We start from the raw sequence: 13,474 nt of genomic DNA on the forward strand, positions 1-13,474 counted from the left end.
ACCTCCGTGTAGCCTTGCTACACTAACTACGCCCTGGTTTACATTTTTGTCATAGAAGTGTCATTTTGTTTACTAAATCTTATGCTATTTTTCAAATTTGATTTGGGATTTTTATTGTTTTACTATTTGACATTATCACTGTTTTGGTACTGCATCTACACATTGACCTTAATTAATTAAGCATTTCTGCTATGTGCCAGTGCTACCAGGGTGTTGAGGTCAGTTTAATTTAGTGACTTTGACAATTCACCCTGACAAGAGTTGTGGTTATTCTTTGAGATGGATAGTCACCCACCCCAAATATTATTCCATTTTCTTGCAGAGCACATCTGACCCTCCACTATGATTGTCATTAAGAGATAGGTGAAATGATGAATTTCAGACAAGCTAATGGACACCTTGTCTGTGTTCAAAGTGTAATAGGGAATGGCAGACTAAACCGTCAAAGTCCTGCAAATAACATTTCTCACCCTAGTAATGCTGCACAGAATGTACCTGACAAAAGACGGCTCTTGTTCCAGATGGAGGGGAGTGATGGCCATTTTTTTTACACATGACATTTACACATGACAAGGAAATGTCCTGAGACAAGCAAGTATTACCTGAGAAGAATGAACAGGGACAGTACAACAACTGTCATGCTTTGAAGTACGTGTACTGCCTCAATAAAATTATAATAATCCAATATGAAAGCACAGATCATGGCAATTAAAGATTAATAGTAGCCCGGCAGACAAGTACTGTTTGTCTTTCCCAATACCCATCAGTGTGCTTCATATCTATTCAGAGATGTAAAGTGAGGGTGTAGGTGTCATAACCATTCAATCCTTAGCCAATTGATTGATACTGATAAGAAATAATAGCAATGTTCATTTATGTATACAACACTTTATACCAACATAATTCTAAGCAAGCTATGACCCTGATTACAAGTTGTGTGGTTGGTGACCATGAAAACCCCAATTGCTGACAATAACTCTACCCTAGCTCCATGTAGTTACATTTTAAGCCTGAAATCAAGACTATCATGGCCAGGCCTTTACAACATATGTTGTCTTGACACTGGGTTCAGTTACTCACAGAAATTACTCCGTATTAAAGCACCAATGACAGTCTGCACACTGTGAACTCAGAGTCAGCATGGGGCGTTTAATCCCGCACGGATAGCGATCCACTTAATTTGTAATCCCGGCCTTTATATTTTACAATGTAGGAATTGATCTACGTGGAGATTATATGATTTACAAAAGATTAAACAGTGCAATCAAACCCCGAGCCTTGGATTACAATCCAGGAGGCCAACCAAATAACTACACCACACTAATACGTCTTTCAAGCACACAGTCTTGGAAAATATACAAACTATATGTCTTCCTAAACACTTTTTATTCTGAACAATGTCAATAAATCCCTTTTCTTTTTGCTTCTTCTGCTCACACTTGTGTTCTCCTCTGTCTATCAGAGGCACTATCAATACCAGCGGGACCAGGGAGCTCACTGGATGAACATGGAAGAGACCCATAGCTCCCAAGCAGAAATACCTCAAACTTTTACAAAATACTTTCTCTATGGGGTCTTCAAAGAGCTCAAGAATGTGATCAAAGAATCCAAGACACACAGACAGAAAAGCAACTTGAAAGATATAGACAAATATGTCACAGACCTGGGGAACAAGGTGAATGCCCTTGAAATCAATCTTGACAGTCAGGTAGATGAAAGCGAGCAGCTCCTACGACAATGTTGTCTCCGGAAAAATAACTTTATTTCTCCAAGTAAGAACCTGGAAAATCGCTCCAGGTGCAATAGCTTACGAATTTGCTGAATCTCATAGGAACTCACATAAAAGGAAATGCCAACTAATGCACCAAATCTCTTTGATGTGATATTGGATGGATCAAGGGAGAAACCAATACCACTTGGCTGCACCCATCGAGTTGCTCCTGTGCAAAGTAACATTTCATAATCCCCAGGTGTCATAGAGCCCCATTCTTTTAAGGACAAAGAGGCCTCGATGGCCAAAGCAAAGCAGGGTGATCCAATTTTCTTCAACGGTACTCAGATCCATATGCATCAAGACATACCCCCAAATAATTTTATATAAGAGAATGTCTTTTAAGCCAGTAATGGACTTCTTGAACTCAAAAATATCAAATACAGATGGTGAATTGACTTCAAGTAGATTTTTCAATGGGAGGGTCGCTGTTGGAAAGTGACCCTTTTTGTGTGGTTACCACCCACTTTTTGCCTGATATCTGATGCACTTTGACTGAGAGTGTGCTGGGTCCCTGAAAATCAGGTTCCCAGTGCCTGTGCTCTTTCCCAAAACTGTACCTTTGTGTCCACAATCAGCAAACCTTTGGCCCACATGTAAGTCCCTTGTAAAAGGTATCTATGGTGCTAAGGGCTTTGTGAGCAGAGAGGGTCTCTAAGGGCTGCAGCATGTATTGTGCCACCCACAAATACCCCTCACTAAATACATAGACTCTGCCATTGCAGACTGTGTGTTGTGGTGCAGACAAAACCTAAGAGTCAACATGGCACACATCCCTGTGTGCCATGACTACAACCACTGCCTGTAGCATAGGTAAGTCACCCCTCTAGCCGGCCTCGCAACCCTAAGGCAGGGTGCACTATACCACAGGTGAGGGCACAGCTGCATGATCCATATACACCTAAATTGTCTAAGTTCATTCTTAGACATTGTAAGTGTAGTGAAGCCTTATTGAGTACATTTGCTGTGAGTTTTTAATTACGAACTCCACAGCTCCATGATGGCTTTACTGAATATTAAGAAGTTTGGTATCAAGCGTTTCAGCAGAAACAACCCCTCACTGATTGGAGCATTTGATTTATTGTAAAATGCACTTACAGGACATCTTAGGGATGCCCCCCGAAACACAACCAACTCCCTTGTGGTATCCAGCTGCGCCAGCGTGCCACACACAGACTATTTTTGGACCCCCTGAGATGGGAACCTCTGGGCTCTCGTGGGTCAGGAAAAAAGCCTGTTTAGGGTGATGGTGCTTCTCACCTACCCCCAAGCAAAAACAACATTCAGGGCGGTGACCCTCAAATGTTTCCTGCCCTTTGTTAGCCAGGGTGTCTCCAGATAGTAGAGATGCCTGCCCCCTTGACCAAGCCCCACTTTTGGAAGCAATGACTGTGTGAAAATTAGTAGTCAGGAGAGGTGTCCCCCCACTCTGCCTGCCCGGACTAAGGTGACTCCCTCCTTAGGAAATCCTCCATCTTGTATGGAAGGATTCTATCAAATTAGGTTAGGGAATGCCGCCTTCCTAAATGGAGGGGAGATACTAAGGATGTAGTCACCCTAAACGGTAAACAGCCCATTGGCTACAATCTGCTAGTACCTGTAATGCCCCTGAATTTAGCATTTAAGGGCACCCCTGAACCCTAATCCTCAGATTCCTGCAACCTACGAAGGAGACGCTGTGCAGCAAAGCTTGAAGACAACAACTGGCTTGGCCCCAGCCCTAGGGGCCAGCGATTTCCATGAATCCCAGGAAGAATGTCACTCTTCAACAAACACCAGATCTCCCGAAGACAGTGGCCCTGTCCAGAAGAACTCCAATTTCAAGGACTGTGGATCAATGTGGATCTGTGACCTCCCACTCTGCACCCACAGCCCAAGTCTGAGTGGCTCACCTGTCCAGTGAAGTCTCCTCAGTGAATCCAGCCTTGGCTGACTTCTGGAATTCATCAAGACTCCTTCAGCCTCATCCTGAAAGGCCCCTTGACCGTGGCAGGCGAAAAAAATCTGACACCAAAGGGAACCCCTGCATTTTCAGCCCCCCCGACCTTGGGGAGCCACGCAATGGTGCCCAGCCCTCCTTTGACATCTCAACTTACCTGTCCTCAAATCAAATCAGGCATATTTATTGGGAGCACATATTACTCAAAGGTCTCATGGCGCTGATGGACAACTCTGACTTTCCGGCTAGAGAAAAGATCTTGCTGGTTTAATGATCGAACAGCCATGTTTTTAACTCCCTACGGAAGCAGTTGTAATCAGTTACAGTGCGTATGTGGGGGGGGACAATTTGTTCCAGAGGATGGGTGCCAAGAAGGAAAATGATTTTCAGCCATATTTTGCTGTGCGGACTCTGAGAGGGTTAAGGAGAAATGTATTACTGGACCTTAATGGCCTATGAGGCTGGTACCAGCGGAGTCTCTTTGCCAAGTAGCTGGGGCACCTATCGTATATAATCATGTGTGCTAGGCAGAGAGTTTTGAACCTGGTTCTCTTCCTTACAGGAAGCCAGTGAAGGAGTTTTAAGCTAGGTGCTGAGGGAGATTCAACACTAGCCTGACCGCTGTGTTTTTCAGAACCTGTAGCCCGGAGAGCAGAGCTTCATTTATTGGTGTCAGCAAGGCATTCCTATAATCTATCCAGCTGATGATCAATCCCTGTACTAGAGGTTTCCTTGCTTTTATCGGGATCCATTTAAAGATTTTGCGCAAACTGCTCATGATGCCAAAGCTGGTGCCTATCATTTGGTTAACCTAGTTCTTCGTTGATAGTTGGCCATCAATTAGAATACCAAGATGACGCACTGCCTGCCTAGGAATTGGACAGTGCCCAGGTTGGGAGGCCACCAGTCTTTTTTACCAGTCCTTATGTGCCTTCCCAAAGAGTATCACCTCAGTATTGTTACCGTTAAGTTGCAGATAACTAGTGTTCATCCATCAGTCAACGTTGTCAGAATCGGTCCGTTTGGGCCGCTGCCCGCGCAATGCGTGGGGTTTTGATGCCTTGACTCATTGGACCACAATCCCCAGAGGGCCGAGGGTGAAGCTGCGCGAGAGGTTAACACGCAACTCCGGAAACATAAGCCTAACTCACAGCACAGACGGAGCCGATAATTTTGGTGAGCCGGTGAGAAGGCCTGTTGTGTATCCGTGGAAGGAACTGTGAGTAGGACCTTGGAAGGAACCGTGAGTAGGATTTGCAGTGTGTTTCCGGCTGGGAACATACGAAGCTGGAGAACAGTTGAACCTTAGCTGGATATATGTTTGTATTCCGGGAGAGACGGACACGGCTGTGTTCATCAGTTTCCCCCCTCGGTTGCCTTTTCCGGAGTATAAGTGTTGGGTTTCCGAGTGGTTGAGAAGCGCGGCTGCGTTTCTATCTTGGGAAGATTTTTGGACAAAAAACGATATAACTTTCAGAGGGTGAAGGTTTACGGAACTATTGAGACTCACAGTGATGTGAGGGGTACAAGACTGCTATTAATGGACTATTGCTTGGCACGTTACCAATATTACAAACGTGATACTTTTGTTTGCTGGAAGAAACATTTCTAAAGGTGCAGTTAACCTTCAGCTCATTATTTTTTCCATGTTTCTTTTCGACAACTTGTTTGTGTTTTCTTTTCATACTGCAGGAGAGGAAACAGGGGGGTACCTAGTAACGGAAGAGTGGAACAAGGCAATCTATTGTCAAGCATTGGTATGTGAGGTGTGATAAGAGCCTATTGTGTATGGTAAAGTTGTGGTATAATACATGTACATTTGTGTTCTTTCCTTACCAGATTATTACCACTGATAGGACCTTCCCTCTCTCTCCTGCATCTAAAGACTTAGAATTTTCCTTTTCAGGTAGGCTTGACTATCAGTGGGGAATAGGGTCCTATTAGCCTATAGAGTGCCTTTGTATTCTAGAGTAGATAGGGAGGGGTGTGAAACTAAATCCCTTGTTCTTTATCATTTCAGATCTCCCTCCCCGCTGTCCCCTTCCTTTCCCGTGATTGCGGAACCCTCCTATTGGTCTGTGATTTATGCCGGGTCACGGGTGGGTTGCGTGAGAGCGGGTTTAGGACTTTCAACACAGCTCCAAGGAGAAGCGTGTCGGATCGTGACAGAATTATCGGCCCAAGGAGACGATCCTCCTCTTGACTGTGTTGAAAGGAAATGGCCACTATGGATGACGTTTTGGCTGCCCTAGCGTTAGTCCAGACGGAATTAGCTGCCTCCAATCGAGAGGTCGCTGCTTCCAGAGCGGAGAACGCCCAGATAAAGGCCCGTTTAGATAGCCTACATGCAAATCCGTTTAGTGCAGGGGCTAGTACTTCTACTCCATCGTCCCTAGTAGTAGAAATGCCCACCCAGATTCCGCTAGCTCCCCCCGAGAGGTTTTATGGGGATAACAAAAAGGTCCAGGTGTTCATGACACAAGTACGCCTACACTTCATGTGTAAACCAAAGATGTTTACGACAAATCAAGCCCGAGTGGCCTTTTTGATTTCCTATTTGGGTGGGGAAGCAGCTCAGTGGGCAGTTCCCATAGTCAGGAGAGATGATCCCCTCTTACACGATTGGGATGAATTCCGGTTGGAGTTCGAGAAGACCTTCGACCGCAGAGCAGAAACGTTTTCTGCAGACCGTGAGCTGTTGGTTTTGAAACAAGGCACATCCGATCTGGTTTCCTATCTGAACAACTTTCGTCGCCTGGTTGCTGGAACAGACTGGCCCGAGGCCAAGCAGTCTGCTTTATTCTACCAGGGATTAAACGACGAAATGAAGGACATGTTGGCACACATTGACCCTCAACCCCGTACATGCACAGCGCTCATAGAACTCGCTCTCCGCTTGGACCACCGCATAAGAGAGCGCAAAGGTGAGCTACGTAAGAAGGAGCCGGTGGTGATGGTACATGACAGAGGAGGAGGGAACGGTGAAAAATCTACGTCCGCTCAAGAGGCGATGGAGATAGGAGCGGTTAGAGCTGCCTTGTCCTTCAGCGAGAAAGAACACCGCAGGAAGAACGGACTTTGCTTATACTGCGGAAAGAAGGGGCACTACCTACGGGAGTGTCCAGTGAAACCGAAACCCGGAAGGTTCAGGACTGGCCAGACCGCAGCGGGCACCGTGGAGGAGAAATCGGGAAACTTCAAAGCTTGAGTGTGAATGGAGGGGAACCCTCAAGCCGAATCATTATCCCTTCAATTATGGCCTGTTGCGAACAAGACAAGAATCATGTCTTCCTGTCTATGCTACTGGTGATGGACACTGGAGAACAAGGTGTAAAGGCTATGGTGGATTCCGGAGCCACTAGGTGTTTTATGGATTATGCAGAGGCAGAAAGGCTGGGTATCCCGCTCATTGAAAAGAAACACCCTGAACCTGTATATGCGGTGGATGGTAGCGAACTGATTGCACGACCCATAAAATACCACACGCCGGAATATCGGTGCATTAGTAATGACTTGCATCAAGAGATCATTTCATTTAACATCATCCAAGCACCGCAGTATGGCATCATTTTGGGTCTTCCTTGGCTTCAAAAACATGAACCATACATTCATTGGACGTCGAGGACGATCGATTTCGTCTCGAAGTATTGCAAAGAACAGTGTATGGTTTCCACTGCGAGTCCTTCTCAGACCTTGGCAAGAGTTTACAACATCGCCACCGAGGCCGAGAAAGAGGTACAACTCCCGTCGTGTTATGCTGAGTACGCAAAGGTGTTCAGTGAGGAACAGGCGGAGGCACTTCCCCCCCACAGAACCTTCGATTGTCGCATTGACCTTGTTCCTGGAGCGGTAATACCGAACGGCAGGCTTTACGCGCTTACGGTTCCGGAAAATGAATATCTGAGGACGTACCTGGACAAGTATTTGGCTTTAGGGTATATACGCCCCTCTCGGTCGCCTGCATCATCGCCCTTATTCTTCATACCGAAAGCCAACGGGGACAAGAGGTGTTGCATCGATTATCGCGCCTTGAACACCATCACGGTAAAAAAACAGTATCCTTTACCTCTGATTCCTGTCTTACTAGAGCAAGTCAGAACTGCCAACATTTACACGAAGTTAGATCAGCGAGGAGCCTACCACCTGGTCCGCATAAGAAAGGGCGATGAATGGAAGACAGCATTCAAGACGCGGTATGGGCTCTTCGAGTACCTAGTGATGCCCTATGGACTGTGCAACGCCCCCGCCACGTTTCAATACTTTCTAAATGAGGCGTTGAGGGAATACCTAGACCTCTTCGTAGTCGTCTACATCGACGATATCCTCGTATACTCCACCAAGATGAGTGAACATCAATTTCATGTGAAACAGGTGTTGGGTGCCCTGATGAAACACCATCTCTATTGTAAGATCACGAAATGCAAATTCCATGTAACCACCGTCGAGTTTTTGGGAGTGATGCTTACACCTTCAGGCCAGGTCATGGCTGAAAGAAAAGTACAGGCCATAAAAGAATGGCCTTGTCCCTGTAACGTAAAAGACGTACAATGCCTATTGGGGTTTGCAAACTTTTATAGGAGGTTCATCTGTGGATTCTCTGCCTTGGTAACCCCCTTGACCCGTCTGACGAGGAAGAATGTACCGTTTCATTGGAACACCGAAGCACAAATAGCGTTTGATGGGTTGAAAGATGCATTCATCAAGGCTCCTGTTCTAAGACATGCCAACCCCTCCTTACCTTTTATTGTCGAAGCTGATGCGTCTGAAGTCGCCTTGGGGGCGGGTCTATCACAACGACAGGAAGACACAGGCATGTTGCATCCTATCGCCTACATGTCCAGAAAACTCAACCCGGCGGAAATCAATTATACGATAGCCGAAAAGGAGCTACTGGCGATAAGAGACGCTTTTGTTGAGTGGAGGCATTGGCTCCTAGGAGCAGTTCATCAGGTGACGGTTTACATTGACCATCGCAACCTGCAATTCATAAGAGCAGCACACCATCTGACGCCCCGGCAGTTACGCTGGATGCTCTTCTTTGAGGAATATCGATTCATAGTCACTTTCAGACCCGGAGCGATGAACAAAAAAGCAGATGCTCTAACCCGGCAGGAACATCCGGTGTTACACACGCAAACCCCAAAAAGATCAATCATAGATCCTTCTAAAGTGGTGTGTGTGACTCAAACCAGCGATTTTGTGCAATCCTTGCGTTCAGGGATCCAATCATGCGTGTGGAGAACCTGGCTTAGGCATCATCCAGAATGGCGGTTGAGACAAGGAGTGGCAATGAAAGGGAAACAAGCGCTAGTGCCCACGAAAGCCTTACAACGTTTAGTGTTTCAATGGTGCCATGAAATTCTGAGCGCCGGACACATGGGATATGTAAAAACATTGGAAAAGGCTTTGAGACAGTTTTGGTGGCCCTCCATTTGGCTGGACTTGAAAAGATGGGGAAACCAGTGCATGCAATGCGCCAGAATGAAAGCAGACCGACAACAACCTCAAGGTCTTCTGCTACCTTTGCCAACCCCCGAAATGCCTTGGGAAAGCATTTCCGTGGACTTCATTGTGGGTTTGCCAAAAGACCAAGGGAAAACGGCCATCATAGTAGTAGTGGACTTCCTTACTAAAATGGGCCATTTTATCGCTTGTGACAAGGTGCCTACTGCGGGTCGTTTAGCTCATCTCCTGTTAACACACATAGTTAGGTTGCATGGGCTTCCGAAAGTGATAGTGTCAGATAGGGGGGCCCAATTCACTGCAGGGTTCTGGAGAGTGTGGTGTGCTGAGTTGCGGATTTCATCATCTTTATCAACCAGTTTCCATCCGCAGTCGGATGGCCAAACCGAGAGACTGAATCAGTCTTTAAAACAGTACCTCCGCTGCTATGTTAAAGCAGACACTGATTCCTGGGTGGATTGGTTGTGGGTGGCGGAAGTGGCCTACAACAGCACACTACACTCTTCGACAGGTCTTTCCCCTTTCTTTAGCAATTATGGTCACCACCCTAGGGTTACTCCTCTAATCCTCCCCAGATCCACGGTTCGATTTCCGGATGTCAAGACACGATTGTTGCGCATTCGCAGAATTCTCCTGGCGACGCACAAGAATCTGGTTCAGGCCAAGGGGAGATACAAAGCTCAGGCTGATAAACATCGTAGGCCGAGTCCTGTATACAAACATGGGGATCTGGTGTGGTTATCCACTAAACACATCAAATTCCGGAGGTATAGTGTGTTTAACCCTAAGTTCATCGGGCCTTATCGGGTGGTGAGAATGGTGAATCCCGTGGCGGTGAAGTTACGGTTGCCTGCCCACTTACACATTCACCCTGTGTTTCATGTGTCTCTTTTGAAGCCTTCTCGAAGCCCTGTGCATCGTCCTCCAGTACCAGTGTGGGTGCAGAATGAGTCTGAATACGAGGTGTTACGAGTGTTGGACTCCAGATGGGTAAGGGGGAGGCTGCAATACCTGCTTTCTTGGAAAGGTTATGGGCCTGAGGAAAATTCATGGGAGCCTGCGGGGTCCGTGCATGCTCCTCGGTTGGTGTCTTGTTTTCACCGCCGACATCCAGACAAGCCTGCTCCTGGACAGCGCCCCTTGTGAAGGGGGAATGTACTGTCAGAATCGGTCCGTTTGGGCCGCTGTCCGCGCAATGCGTGGGGTTTTGATGCCTTGACTCATTGGACCACAATCCCCAGAGGGCCGAGGGTGAAGCTGCGCGAGAGGTTAACGTGCAACTCCGGAAACATAAGCCTAACTCACAGCACAGACGGAGCCGATAATTTTGGTGAGCCGGTGAGAAGGGCTGTTGTGTATCCGTGGAAGGAACTGTGAGTAGGACCTTGGAAGGAACCGTGAGTAGGATTTGCAGTGTGTTTCCGGCTGGGAACATACGAAGCTGGCGAACAGTTGAACCTTAGCTGGATATATGTTTGTATTCCGGGAGAGACGGACACGGCTGTGTTCGTCAGTTTCCCCCCTCGGTTGCCTTTTCTGGTGTATAAGTGTTGGGTTTCCGAGTGGTTGAGAAGCGCGGCTGCGTTTCTATCTTGGGAAGATTTTTGGACAAAAAACGATATAACTTTCAGAGGGTGAAGGTTTACGGAACTATTGAGACTCACAGTGATGTGAGGGGTACAAGACTGCCATTAATGGACTATTGCTTGGCACGTTACCAATATTACAAACGTGATACTTTTGTTTGCTGGAAGAAACATTTCTAAAGGTGCAGTTAACCTTCAGCTCATTATTTTTTCCATCTTTCTTTTTGACAACTTGTTTGTGTTTTCTTTTCATACTGCAGGAGAGGAAACAGGGGGGTACCTAGTAACGGAAGAGTGGAACAAGGCAATCTATTGTCAAGCATTGGTATGTGAGGTGTGATAAGAAGCCTATTGTGTATGGTAAAGTTGTGGTATAATACATGTACATTTGTGTTCTTTCCTTACCAGATTATTACCACTGATAGGACCTTCCCTCTCTCTCCTGCATCTAAAGACTTAGAATTTTCCTTTTCAGGTAGGCTTGACTATCAGTGGGGAATAGGGTCCTATTAGCCTATAGAGTGCCTTTGTATTCTAGAGTAGATAGGGAGGGGTGTGAAACTAAATCCCTTGTTCTTTATCATTTCAGATCTCCCTCCCCACTGTCCCCTTCCTTTCCCGCGATTGCGGAACCCTCCTATTGGTCTGTGGTTTATGCTGGGTCACGGGTGGGGTGCGTGAGAGCGGGTTTAGGACTTTCAACACAGCTCCGAGGAGAAGCGTGTCGGATCGTGACAAACGTGCAGCCTGCAATTAGTAAAGCGTGTTTTTGTGTCCCAGGCTTAGGACCGAGGGTGATCAGAATCTTATGATACTACATCAAAACCATATGGCCTGATCATCCTGGCCAGTGGAGTTACATAGAGATTGAAAAGCTTTCGGCTCAAAATAGAGCCCTGAGGTACTCCCATCCTTACTGGTCAACTGCATGAAACACGTTACCAATCTGGACTGCAGTGGCTCGATAGGTTAAATAACTCTTGAGCCACTTCAAGGCCCTCCCTCTGACACCAACCTCCAAGAGCCTTTGTTCAAGAATGCTTTGGGAGATAATGGCGTAGGCAGCCGACAGATCTAGTGGTACAAGGATAACTGATTGTCCCTTATCCAGTGGCAATCTGACATTGTCCACGGCTGCAACCAGCGCTGTTTCGGTGCTGTGCGTAGCCTAAAACCCAACGTTTATGGATCCAATAGGCCATTACTTTCAAGATGGATCACAAGTTGTCTGTTGATTAAAGACTCAAGCACTTACCCAAAATAGGGGAAGTAGCGAAATTGGCCGATAGTTGGTCAGAATTTTAGGCTCTGCAGAAGGTTTTTTTAGGATTGGCCTAACTCTAGCAGCGTTCCATATTACAGGAACCGTTGATTGTAACAGTGATCTATTAAATAGGTCAGTGAGGTTATCAAGAAGCAAAGGGGCGAGAAAGCGGGCGGCATAGGTCCACTAGTGAGCCAGATTGGATTTTCGACATGGCCATTTCCACATCCTCCAAATTAAACTGGGAAAAATCTACCAGTAAAGGAGGAGGGCTAGTAAAGTTGATAACGTCCTCTCCCAGAGTGTTTTAAGATTGGGAAGGCGGAAAAGAGCAATGGATTACAGAGATCTTGTTCTCAAAAAAGTCAGAAAAAGAGTCCGTCCAGTCCTGTGAGACAGGGGCACCAGTCTGGACAGGGATAGTCGAGAATTCTTTTAAGATTTTATAAAGTTCCTTATTGGAATTGGCTGCCTTTTCAATCTGATGTGGGAGAAACAATTTTTTGGTTTGGCTTATATTTGCCATATAGCTGCGATGGATACATTTATATTCATCAAGATCGATCGGCTTTTTACTTTTCCACCATTTCAGTTCTGCCATCCTACATAACAGTTTTTCTGTTTTTAGTTGTTCATTAAACCAGGGTGCTGATCTAAGTTTAAGTGTAAGCTCAATGAGAGGGGCAACCATGTTTAACTTGTAGTTATTGTATCCTCGAAGGTGGTGGCTGCCTGATCTATATGGACCTTATGGCCTGTGAGAGGAAGCTCCCACAGAGGACACTTAAAGTGTGCTGAGAATGAAGAGGGAGTTTCCTTTCCAATCTCATTTTTAATAATGTGCACTAGGATGGTCAATTTTAATAGACTGTAATCTGTCCACAAGAGTGGAAGCAAAAGTTCAGCCAAGATGTCTTTGGAATAGGAAAACAACAGGTCCAAAGTATGTCCTGCAGAGTGTGTGGAGCCAGTCACCATTTGGACTAACCCCACAGTGTCCATACTAGTGATCAATTTGTTTGTGTCTGGGTCTGATATAATTTCTGCATGGTGATTAAAGTCTCCTATTGAAAAGAAATTCTCTGTAGCAAGGACATGAGGGGCAATTATCTTGAGCAAAATATGTGTAAAATCCTTTCTCGGCCCAGGAGGTCTGTATACTAAGGCTCCTCTCCAGGTGCCCTTGCATAGCCCATCTATTCTAAAAATGCAGAGTTCCAGTTCCTCTAGGCTCATAGATTCCAAGGGGGTGATTTCCAGGCCTACAACTGTGGTTATGAGAAGACCTCCCTCACTTCTAGCATTCCTATCTACTCTGGTTATGTTATATTGGGGAGAGAAGGCGTTTACCACATCAGAGGAAGCATGTTCGTGGAGCGAAGATTCCGTTATCAAACAGATATCGGGCTTTTCCATATCCAGAAGGCTCCATATTTCAATGGCATGCTTTG

This window comes from Lissotriton vulgaris, chromosome 1_2, assembly GCF_964263255.1.
Source record: "Lissotriton vulgaris chromosome 1_2, aLisVul1.2, whole genome shotgun sequence".
In the NCBI taxonomy this organism is placed as follows: domain Eukaryota; kingdom Metazoa; phylum Chordata; class Amphibia; order Caudata; family Salamandridae; genus Lissotriton; species Lissotriton vulgaris.